The sequence below is a fragment of the Varanus komodoensis genome, unplaced genomic scaffold, assembly GCF_004798865.1.
Source record: "Varanus komodoensis strain SLA01 unplaced genomic scaffold, ASM479886v1 scaffold8, whole genome shotgun sequence".
In the NCBI taxonomy this organism is placed as follows: domain Eukaryota; kingdom Metazoa; phylum Chordata; class Lepidosauria; order Squamata; family Varanidae; genus Varanus; species Varanus komodoensis.
Genome location: NW_025336481.1, coordinates 32760866 through 32771688, shown reverse-complemented (window position 1 = coordinate 32771688; position 10823 = coordinate 32760866). Strand labels below are relative to the sequence as shown.

The 10823-nt window shown below is 49.1% G+C and overlaps 1 protein-coding gene across 11 annotated transcripts in view; it reads left to right on the top strand.

Moving 5' to 3' along the window:
* Positions 1 to 3628: 3628 nt before the first annotated feature.
* Positions 3629 to 10823, top strand: part of FAT1 (FAT atypical cadherin 1) — a 127114-nt gene continuing 119919 nt past the window's right edge. For 3 of the 11 annotated variants that reach the window (XM_044455259.1, XM_044455258.1, XM_044455249.1), the window contains exon 1: positions 3630 to 3890. The gene's annotated coding sequence lies outside the window, so the exon portion shown is untranslated. Of the gene's footprint in view, positions 3891 to 4403; positions 4508 to 6109; positions 6169 to 7098; positions 7696 to 8128; positions 8255 to 8738; positions 8910 to 10823 lie in introns of those variants that run through there. The other 8 variants (XM_044455261.1, XM_044455256.1, XM_044455255.1 and 5 more) reach the window with 8 other exon arrangements.

Here is a 10823-nt window from a genome sequence, read left to right as displayed (position 1 = left end):
AAAGCAGCTTAATGGAGTACAAAAAATTACAGTTGTGTAAAACCATTCAAGTATATATGTAAGTATTAAAATCTGAGCACTTCTATGATCCCACATCTATTTATTATATTTTAAAAGTATTGTAGTGCCTTCTGATGGTTCCAGTGTGGCATCCCAGAGAGCATAGAATGGCTCAGGAGCCCTCTCCCAAGGTTAGATGCAGTAATCTAACCTCAGAAGGGGGATTCAAAGGGAACTGCCCCAGTTGTCCCTCTGAAACTGACCTTGGAGAGGGGGGAGGGGTAAATTCAGTTGGTGGGAGAAAGAGGAGAGCAGCAAGGTCAGTGTATGAATTATCCAAGCCTCCTTCCCTTCCCTCTCAAACTGCCCTCACCAGATGGGTTGAGAAGGGAAAAGGCAGTGATTGGAAGATGGGAAGTAAAAATAAATTCATCACCTAAACCACTCCTCTTGCCATGCTGGCTTTAATCTAGAAGATTATAGGAAATACAGAAGCATCTGAGACTGGGAACTTTCAATCAGTGGGTAAAAGGGGGCCATAGCTGAAGAGGCCATGCTAAACACTTCCCCCTTTAATTTTCCTACCTAAATGCAAGAAATCATGAGTCACATACCAATGGATGGTGATGATGGAACCTGCAATCCAACTTGCATCATTGACAACCACCTACAAGGCCACTGGGTCTTTGTTCTTGCTGAAGACTAACACAGGCTTTTGTGGTGATTAAAAAATAGTAGGTATCTCCATGCCAGGTCCTAATTTTTCATTATGGTAGGCAGCTATCAAAAGCCACAATCTCTCATCAGTGTCTTTCATTGATCACAAAAATGATGAGCATAACAGCACAGAAACAGCAGTACCTTCTAATGCATATGTATCCATTCCATGTCAATACATCACACAAATCATACATTTAGAAGTCAATTGTAAATAAAGAAATACGTAAAACGCCTATGCATGCTGATACATAGTAAGTCCCACAAGTCCCACGTGGCTGGCTGGGGGATACTGTTGGTATCTTTCTGCCCTGCATAGGATTGTGCCCCAGTCCATGTTAGGAACACAACAATCACAACAGGTCCAGATCAATCAGAAACATCAACCTCGCAGCCTAAAAGATCTTTGTTTTCAGAGTGCGCAGTTGAAAGAAACACTGTCAAGCCAATTTAGCAGAAAATAAGTTTTTAAACAAATAAACACACCTCTATAAGAGCTCACCTGCTCTGTTTCTGCATGAATCACTGACTTGGGCATGACTGGAGAGACTTCTGCAAATCCACAGTAGTGATTTAATCAGCAGCACAAGAGGATACCCCACATGAAGTGGGGAGGATCAGTATACAATCTGATAACATCAGCGCTGAGACATAACAGAATTACTCTCTTCCAGAGGCAAGACAAGAACCATGATTCACACAGAGATGCAGAAGGCCGACTCCAATATGCACAGTTATGTGGGATGCACATCAAGATTCAATTTGTTAATTTATGCCCAGCACACTACTGGTCCACAGCTCACATTTTGGGAATGGCTGATCTGTAATGCCATGGCATTGCAGCACCTAGAATTTCCAGGCATGAGCACAGTGCCTGCTACAGTTCTTGGAAGGTTTTGTTTTGTTTTTTTTAAAGTACTTTCCTCAAATTGGCTGTCTAAACAAGAAACAGGATGTCCGTTACCCATCTGCGCCACAAAAATCCCAAGCATGATGAATCACAGTAGGTTTAGGGAGAAAAATAGCCTCCAAGTGCATGGATTTTGCTGGCTCCTCCCGCTCCTTTCTGAAAACCCAACCCTATCATCTGGGGTCTGTCAGTCCATTTTTATTTCTTTGTTTCTTGATTGCACCCTGGTGTCTGTTTGGAGGAGGAGGAGAGAGTAATAGAAGAGACACATTGCTGGGTGCTGCGCTCTGCCTCTGCCCACCAGCTCTTTTGCGGCAATGGGGGGGGGGGATGGACAGGGTATGGGTGGAGATGATCCTGTGTTTCATGGGTCTTGAACTTCTGAATTCCTTTTCAAAGAGGGACTGAGGAAGTGCTTTCCAGTATTAGGCGGGAGTAGAGGCCAAGGGGACAGAGCCAAAAGTGCCTTGCATGAAGCTCTTTCCGCCAGTATCCAAGCCTTAGTGGAGGTATTCTCTTTCGGAATGGAGGGGAGGGCATGCACAGAAGCTAGAACCCAACCAAATGATCCACAGTCAGGGAAAAGCATGGCGGTAGCAGAAGGTGACAGGGCCACAGGGCAACCCCGAATTTTTTATTCCTACTTTATCTGATGCCTAGGGAATGAGGGAAGTGATCAGTGGAGGTTAACCCATGACTATTTTTAGGGGGTAATGCTGTGTATGATCTGAAAGGAAAAAAGTCCCACAGTTAGACAGCACGTCTGTCTCAAGGAAGGCAGGGAATTGGTGGATTTTTTCCTTGCCTGTCTAAGCATGCATAAGATTGCAGCTTGGGGTGGCATGGAGGGCTTGTAGGTAGCCAGGTGGATTACAACACTTGTGAAGTACACAACTACCAATTCTCTTCCAGAGTGCCCACATCATGCTTCAAACTGGTTGGATCTTCCTGGCATATCTAGAAGGGCAGAACAGTCCAACAACTCTGCATTTTTAAAGGATTCTTCTAAGCATAGAATTATAGAATTGGAAGGGGCCAGAAGGCCATCGGGTCCAATCCCCTGCTCAGTCCAGGACACTGAGTTTGGTCTTGTATATTCGGTGTATTCAGTTTTGCATTAGAAATTTTCATGGGATGCAATCCTGTACACATTTGGACAGTTTCCATCATTTCCCAGCCAGCTGTTTATTAGTGTCTCCTCAGTTGTAAGCTGGACATGTGTGAGCAGGATCTACAGTGCAGAACTATTTTGCTTTGCTTTGCTTCGGTTTACCCCTTCCGGAAGCAGTGGGATCCTAGAGGCTTCTAATACAATACGTGCTGACAGATCGATTCGTCCCTGTGGGTCTAAAACAAAGGTTCGGCATCCGTGTCACGGCTCCAGGATTTTCACCTGCCGAGGTCATGTGTGTGTGGGGGGGGGGCGTGTTGCTCTAGCAATAGTAACAGCTGAGTGCAATTATGAGACAGATGGGGCAATGTCATACGGTGGAAGTTTGGAAAAGTCACCTAAAATCATGGCTTTCTTAAAATGGATTCGCCCCCTGTGGTTTGCTCTTGGCTTTGCTTTGCAAAGGACCGGCCTCATCCAGCTGCCGTGACTGGGCTCCGCAGGAAAGACTCGCCTCTCACCTGCCCACAGTCGCTTCCAGGCGCTCGGCACGACGGCAGCTGAAGCAGCCCCGCCGGCGGCTCCCGGTGCTCCACGCCTGGTGTTCACCCAGCCGGCCGGAGGCTGCGGCGGCGGCGGCGGCGGCGGCGGCGGCGGCGGGAGCAGCCGCCCTCTGCGCGGAGATCGGCCGAGGCCAGGCGAGGAGCGCCAGGCTGCCGCCACCGCCGGCTGACTGGAGAATCCCCTCCAGTCCAGCGGTTGGGAGCGGGAGTGGGCGGCGCTCCAGCGAGCGAGTTCCAGGCGGAGGGGGGCGGGGGAGGCAGGGAGCGCCGCAGCCTTCGCTCCCGAGCGCTGCAACTCCAAGTCAAGCCGCACTCTTTGCCTGGACATGTCTCGGGAAACTTGGATCTTCCCTCCGCGCGATCAAGTTTAAAAACCGGATGGGTTCAATCCGGCGGCAGGCGGCCCTCCGGCTCTGGAGAGAGGCGCTAGACTGCCCGGGCGCTGGAAGGCGCGGGGCAAAGTTGGTGTTTGATTTCGCGATGTGCATCGCTCTGCTTTGGGTCCAAGTCTGCTGGAATGGACTGAGACAAAAGGGGGGCTGGATCTAGGCGAGAGAGAGAGACACGTTGCACCCAGCTGGCCTGGTTGGTGAGTTTCATGCTTGGCTCCCCAGATTTCTTTTCCTTCCAGTTGCTTTTGAGTTACTTAGCCGAGGTCGTTTCCTTCATTAGTATTTTTTTTTAAAAGGAGGGGAGGAAATTAACATTCGGATATTTAATACGTGATCGTGCTTTTTAGTTGCAGGATCACAAGGATTCACAGATCCTTATCTCGATATCTTACGAATAAATAATAGCCGCTGCTGCAAGTTCCTACTCTCTCCAAGGGGAGAGAGAGAGAGAGAACGAGCTACAGCTATCTCGGATCAAAGCGTGTACGCTACAGAACCGCGATTTAAGGAGCCTTGTTTCAAAGATGCGCTACTGGGTTTTGCATTTATTGTCGAGTGTAACTTGTTTTAGAAATGGTGCCTTTGGGAAGGGGGGAGAAGAACTGGGGAATCAGAGAGGATGCCTTGTGGCGCAGCGCCCTCTAGCGGGCTGCGGCTCCTCGGGTTTCCTCTCGTCGCCGCTAGCCTGGCCCCGGTAACACGCCACTTGCCCGGAGAGCCGAAGAAACACGAGGACTGCCCCATTCATTGTCCTCTCGCTCCCTCTCCCTCTTCTTGGGGCCTTTCTGTTTTTTGTTTTGTTTTTTTTCGTAAGGTGAGCCGCGGCGCAGCCGTTTCTCAATTTCACTCGCTGTGCCTGTTGGGGTAGGGCCGGGGCGCGAGGGGAGGATGACTGGCGGGGAGAAATGGATTTAAATGGGGAGATTAGGCTTTGCTTGATCCAGAGTGAGTCCGCCACAGCTTTCGCAGTTACCACGCAAAAAGTTTTTTTTTTTTTAATGTGATCGGCGTAGGGAGGAGGAAATGAAATGTGGCGAGCCTAGCGGGGAGAGAATCTATTCGGATGATCCGCCTTATCTTTTGGGTCCCTTTTTCTCTGGCTTCCTTTCGCTAGCTTCCTTCCAAGCCATTAAGTTTCCCCGGGGCGGGAGCGGGGCGCGCGGCTGGGCTGGAAACCGGAACTACCTGGTCGTGATTAAGCCGGTTCAATTATTGGCGAGGGTCGATCCCGTCAAGGTGACCTGCCTGCCCTCTCACGCTCTTTTGATGCTGTTAAGGACAGCGCCGGGGGAGGGGAGATGCCGGTTTGGCGTAAACCTCACTGGACGGAGATTGATCGTAATCTGTAATGCCCTTCCGATTAACACTCGGTGTCTGGAGAGGTTTATTCCCAACCTGCTCGTGGCGTAACGGTGAATAGCGCGGAGTGAAACCAGGCTCTCCTCCTTTCCTTTCAATGATATTTATTGATCTGTTTGAACGGATTTGTAGCTACCTTATATTGTTGCAAATCAGACTTCAATCCTTACATCGGGATATTGACTTTTAAACCGGGTTAATTCTCATCCCACCGAGACGAACAACCCCGCGTCAATCATCCTCACGCGGAAGTAAATCCATCCAGTTCGATGGGATTTACTTCTGAGTAGACTCCCTTTGAATCGGGGTTCGGCTAATCCAAGCTACTGCTTATCCGTCCGTTTCGTTCCTTTGAAGGGAATAGGACCAAATTAGCTTGACGCCAAGCATTTGTGGGTGATGGTTAGTGCTTAAATTCATTAGAGAAATTTAGCATCCAAAAAGTTGGATGAAGATGTTGAGCTGACCATAAGTCGAGACACATTTCTGCGTATCGACTACGCGATCCTAGGTATGTCTACTCAGGAGTAAGTTCGCTGAGTTCAGTGAGACTTACTCTTAAGTAAGCCGGCCGTATAGAATTGCACTTGCACTCCTATACATCCTTGCGTGAAGTAACGCCCACTGAGCACAGTGCAGCTAATTTCCGAATCCGTGCGCAGCATGTCGCTGCCAGAGGCTTTTAGGGAGTGATTTGAGCCGGGCGTGTTTGCGGCCTCGTACATGAACAGGTGGGCTCCAGGTGTGAGCATGAGCGGCAGTAGGTTGCCGATTTTCACGCGACACTTTAAAAAAAGTCCATTCCCCCAGCTCGAGCGCCCCCCCCCCCGTCGTGTTTTTAGTGGGCTGAAAAGCAGCAACGAGTAGATTGTCCGGGCAAGTCCTCGAAAGGCGTGCAATCTGGATTGCTAGACCTGGCTCTCTCTTTAAATACTGAAACTCCCAAATGGAATCCCAAAATCCATCCCCTTGTCCCGGAGTTTTCTCCCTCCCCCAGGAAAAGACCACCCCTTCTCCCCCCTCTCCTTTTGGAGAATCCCATCTGGAGTTTAGTCTCTCAGAATAAGGCAGCCATGCATTTGGGTCTCTACTCCTGGGAAATCCCTGCTCTTAAGCGTAAGTAGTTAAGCTTTGAAGCTCTTGGACTACCTCAGTCATTTTCTCGCTAGCAGGAGCTTGAATTTAAAATGGGCGGAGAAAATCTCCATATGAATAGCTCCAGTAGCATGTATCTTGTGCGTACTTGTAGAAAACGCAAACGGAGCGATCCTGCGTACAGGTTGGTGCGCGCAGGAGTTAAGTTTAGGCGCTCTGCGCAGGATCACGTTGCAAGTCATATGCAAATCAGGAGAACTTACTTCTGAATAAGTGTTTAGTGGGTGTGGCTTCCTGCAGGTAAACTGTTTCGAGTTGGTTTCAACTGGAGTATGACGGCTTCATTTGGTTGAAGATCGCCCAGTCGAAACACAGTGGAGGCAAGGAGCTAGGTGGACTTATTCATGTTTAGAAATGCACTGTAAATAGCCGGATCCTGTTCTCCGAATCCAGTGAAGCTTATTCCCAAATAAATGTGCAATAGGTTTGGGGCGTTAGGGTTATCGAGGGCTACTCTACCTTAAGTTTAATTCATTTCAGTGGGTCTACTCTAAGTAGGACTAGCATTGGCTTCAACCCTTGGGCTGCAACGAGGTACCTGCACATTCAAGTGAACTCAGTGGGGCTTACGTGTGAGTAGACATGGCCCTGTTAATTGATCATCTTTGGTGAGGAACCATGATGTTCTTGGAGAAGTTTGTAGATCTCCACAGTATTCTCTGGAGGATTTTTTTAAAAAAACAGTTATAAATAGCTCCTTTAATTCAAAATACATAACTGCATCCAGAGCTTTCCGGGCCTCCCAAGTAGGGATGCTCCCCCCCCCCCCCGTTCCTGGCCGTTTCCCGTCTTTAATTTCTGGTTGGGTAATGAGGAGCTTGGGAGGCAACTGTCCTTTAGGGCGCGCCTCGGAGCCCCGTGGTAACGCAGGAGTTTTGCAGCAGGAGAGCTCCGCTAGCGCAGCCCCGTCCGCGCAGGACGATTTATGACGCTCCCGAGCGGTGTGGCGGGGAAGTGGAGTGTGAAAAGCCCCGGAGGAGGCGAAGCTGTGGTTGGCGGAGGCTTCCTTTTAAGGGCTTGCGGCACAATCAGCAAACTGGAAAGCAATTACAGGCTTGCAAACGGGATGAGACGCGTTCAAAAGGCGAGAGGCAATAATTCTCCAGGAGAGCTCGGGCGGCGGGAAGCAACAAAGTTTGAGAAGCGAGGGGAAGGGTATCCTTTGATTTTTTTTCCCTCTAAAAAAAGGAAAGAATAAAAGCTTCCTTGTTCTCACACTTTCTTGACTGACATCGTCGACCTCATGAACTGAAGTCCAAACATTCAACCCTCTAAGGAAAGGATTAAGTCGAGAGTTCACCCGCCCGCGGTAACACTCCACTTAGGGAAGCAGCCTTGTGAACGCTCTTACGCAGGAGTAAGCCCATCTTTACCTTACGTCCCATTCATTTCAATAGGACTACTTGAAGTAGGAGAGACATTGGCCTCCCCCCATTCTGGGACCGTTCACCTGGAGGCAAGCCCGCCACGCGGTGGGCGCTCTCGAAGGTAAACGCGCGTGTCCGTCGCAAAGCTCCACCGATGTGCTCTCCCGGTGAGTGCGTGGACGGGAAGTTCCGCGCTCTTCCTCGGAGGAGGACTCGGCGGCCTTTAGCCGCGAGCAAAGGCGCTCCGTGCATCCAGCTTCGCCTTAAGTCCTCTTTCATTTCCCTCTCCGGCCTGGCCGTTTGATCACGGCTGCCGCCGCCGCCGCCGCCCGCCAGCTTCGTTCCCTCCTCAGAAGGAAAGACAGTGGCGCGTTTGATCCCGATGAGGGTTATAATCACCGCGGAGCCGCTGCGAAGTGTGGTCTGGATTCCTTCTTTCGTGCCAGAGAAATGAGTTCCGGAGGAGGTTTGGAGGCGGCGGCGGCGGCGGCCCCCGCGCCGGCGGAGGAATCCGGGCAGGAGAGCGCGTGTGCGGCGCAGCGCAAGCGAAGGGGCGAGCGCGGCGCGGGCGGCAGTCACCATGCGGCTTGGGGAGCGCAGGCTGCCCCTTCCTCCGCCTCCGCCTCCGCCGCTGGGGAAGCCGCCCCCTCCCCCGGGCAGCCGTTGAAGGCGCGGCGAAGGTGAGAGCGGCGAGCGCGGACTCGCTTCCCGTGGCTGCGGGTCTGGGGGCAACTTGGCGGAGAGGCAAAGTTTGGGGAGTGGGGGCGCCGCTGGCCGCGAATCGGCGCAAGACCGGCTGCTGTTCCTGTGGGTGGGTGCCAGGGTGGGGGAGAGAAACCCAGGACGATCCGGCTTTGCAACTTGGGGAGGAGTTCTATCCAAAGGAGAGCGTCCCTGTTTCCCACCCAAGGTGGGCACGGGGTGGGTCGATTTGGAAGTAGAGTCAATATTTTCCTTCCATGGCCCCATCTGGCTTTGCCCCTCCCCAAAAAGCCCCGGGCTGTGTGCCGGGGGAGGGGGGTGGACGACTAAGAACGTGAGCAGAATAGAAAACCTGGTGCCGGGGCTGCTACTGCAACAGGAGGTCGGTGCAAAGCCATTGTCCCGCCATGAGCCGCGCAACACACGGCAAGCCGTGCTGGGAATCGAAGAGGGTGCTGCAGGAGTCTGCAGAGGGGCTTTCGCCAGGAGAGGTTGCTGGAAAATTTGATGGGTGGGCGGGCACAGTGGCATCATGTCCGAAGAGTGTAGTGTACCCTCAAAATGCAATACAGGTCTGCGTGCTAAAAATTCCCAGCCTTGATTCCAGGACAGCCCCTGCTTGAAGAGGGGAAGGTGAGATGGATTTTCCAATTACTTTTATCTGGATTTATCAAGACTCTGCCCTCTTTCTGAATGAAAGTAAGAAATGCACCGGATTCCTCTTTCCCAGCATGAAACCCGTTTGTTACCTGCTTGAGTAGGTGACAAATGACAGGAAGCCAAGAATAATTTCCTTTTTCTTTGTTAGTAGTACTTGGAAATGAGAGAGCACTTCACCGTGGAGAGTGTGTGTGTTTGTGCCAGCTAGAATTGTCTTGAGGAAGAGAAAGAAGTAACTGATACTGTATCCTAAGGGAAAGGTGTGCATAAGTTCTTCCTGTGAATGATGTATGTAATGTCGAAATCTAAACTTAATAACCATAAACTAAGAATTGCTTACTGTGAATCATTTCATGCTTACCACTGTCTTGAGATATAATCCAGTCCTAGTTAAGCATCTCAACTCCCCTGTTTCCAAAAGAAAGGTTAAGTCAATGCTTAACATTACAATCCTAAGAATATCTAGTGAGACTGCTCTTGAATTCCATGGTAACTACTTACTCCCAAGTAGTTGTGCATATAATTGCAGTCTGAAACTTCCGCGAAGGTACGCTCCTCCTGCACCCAGCTGCTGGATCCGAACAGCAGTGGGCAGCCAGATCCCATTAGGACTTTAACAGGACATAGTTCAAAGTGCCTAATTTCAGCAAGAATTGTACCCTTGATCTTTCTCTCCCCTCCACCCCTTTGGCAGTTTCTGCAGTAGGTTGACCCTTACACTCTTTTGAAGGATAAAGACCAGACTGTTCAGAAAGAAAGAACTCGGCAGTGACTATTTCAGGCTGCAATCCTATACACATTTACCAGAGAGTAAATGTCAGTGGGACTTACTTCAGAGTAGCTTGTACAGGATAGCATTGTTTACATATAATGGTAAATTGTATCTGTTTTCTTACCTCAGTCTGTTCCTCTTACATGAGAGCCTGTGAAGCTTTGCAAACATCAAACAAAACCAAGCAAACAAGAGAGGTTCACTTTCATCTTTGTGTGCCTCTGTTGATTCTGGATGGAAGAAGTGACTTTATTGATTCCCTTAAAAGTTGTACAAAACCATGGTTATTCACAGGAAATAAGGATGCTATCAAATTACTCTACAATTCTCAACAGCCTGATTCATGAATTAGTTCAACCAGACTTTATTCTATCAATAAAATTAAGGCTTTGATCATATTTACTCTTCACTGGGAATGAGTCCAAGTGAACTCAAGGACAGTTCTAGCACATCATGATAGACCAGGCCATCTTAACTATGTGTATTTTCCACATTTATACACTGTAAAAAATGCTGCCTCAGGGTTTTGCACCTTCACTTCATTTTTTTCCTTAGATGATTTCAAATATACTTTGAAAAACTTTCAGTCAGTTAGGAATTAAACCAGGCCTATAGGAAGGGAAGACAAAGAAGCTATCATACATTAATAGGTCTGCTTACTAGCTTCGCACTTACTGAAGAATAAACTCCATTGAATATACTCTTTGAATGAGCATTAATAAGAAGGTGCTGCTGATTCAGTCAATATTTTCTTTGTTACATTGGAACCAGAAGTTGCGGTTTAAAATAAAAGCTGGTCAATTTAAAAGCGACCCAACTTCAAATCTTGGATTATTTTGCTGGTTTATTTAACTAACCAAAGTTGGTTTTAAACCACCATCTCTGGTTTGAATGCAGTACTGAGTGAGCTCTGTCCTTTGTAAAAGGAAATTAAGCTTAGGAACAGTAGTCAATCTGCTTGCGCAGGAGAAAGAGGGTGGAGGGAATGAGTCTGAAGGCATTGCTTGGGCTTATCTCAGCGCATGCAGGTAGTGCTAAATATTGGTTTGCTTACTCATGCTCTGCTTTCATTGCTTTGAATACTTTCTGTTTTGCCTGTGGAATTGATGCTGTAC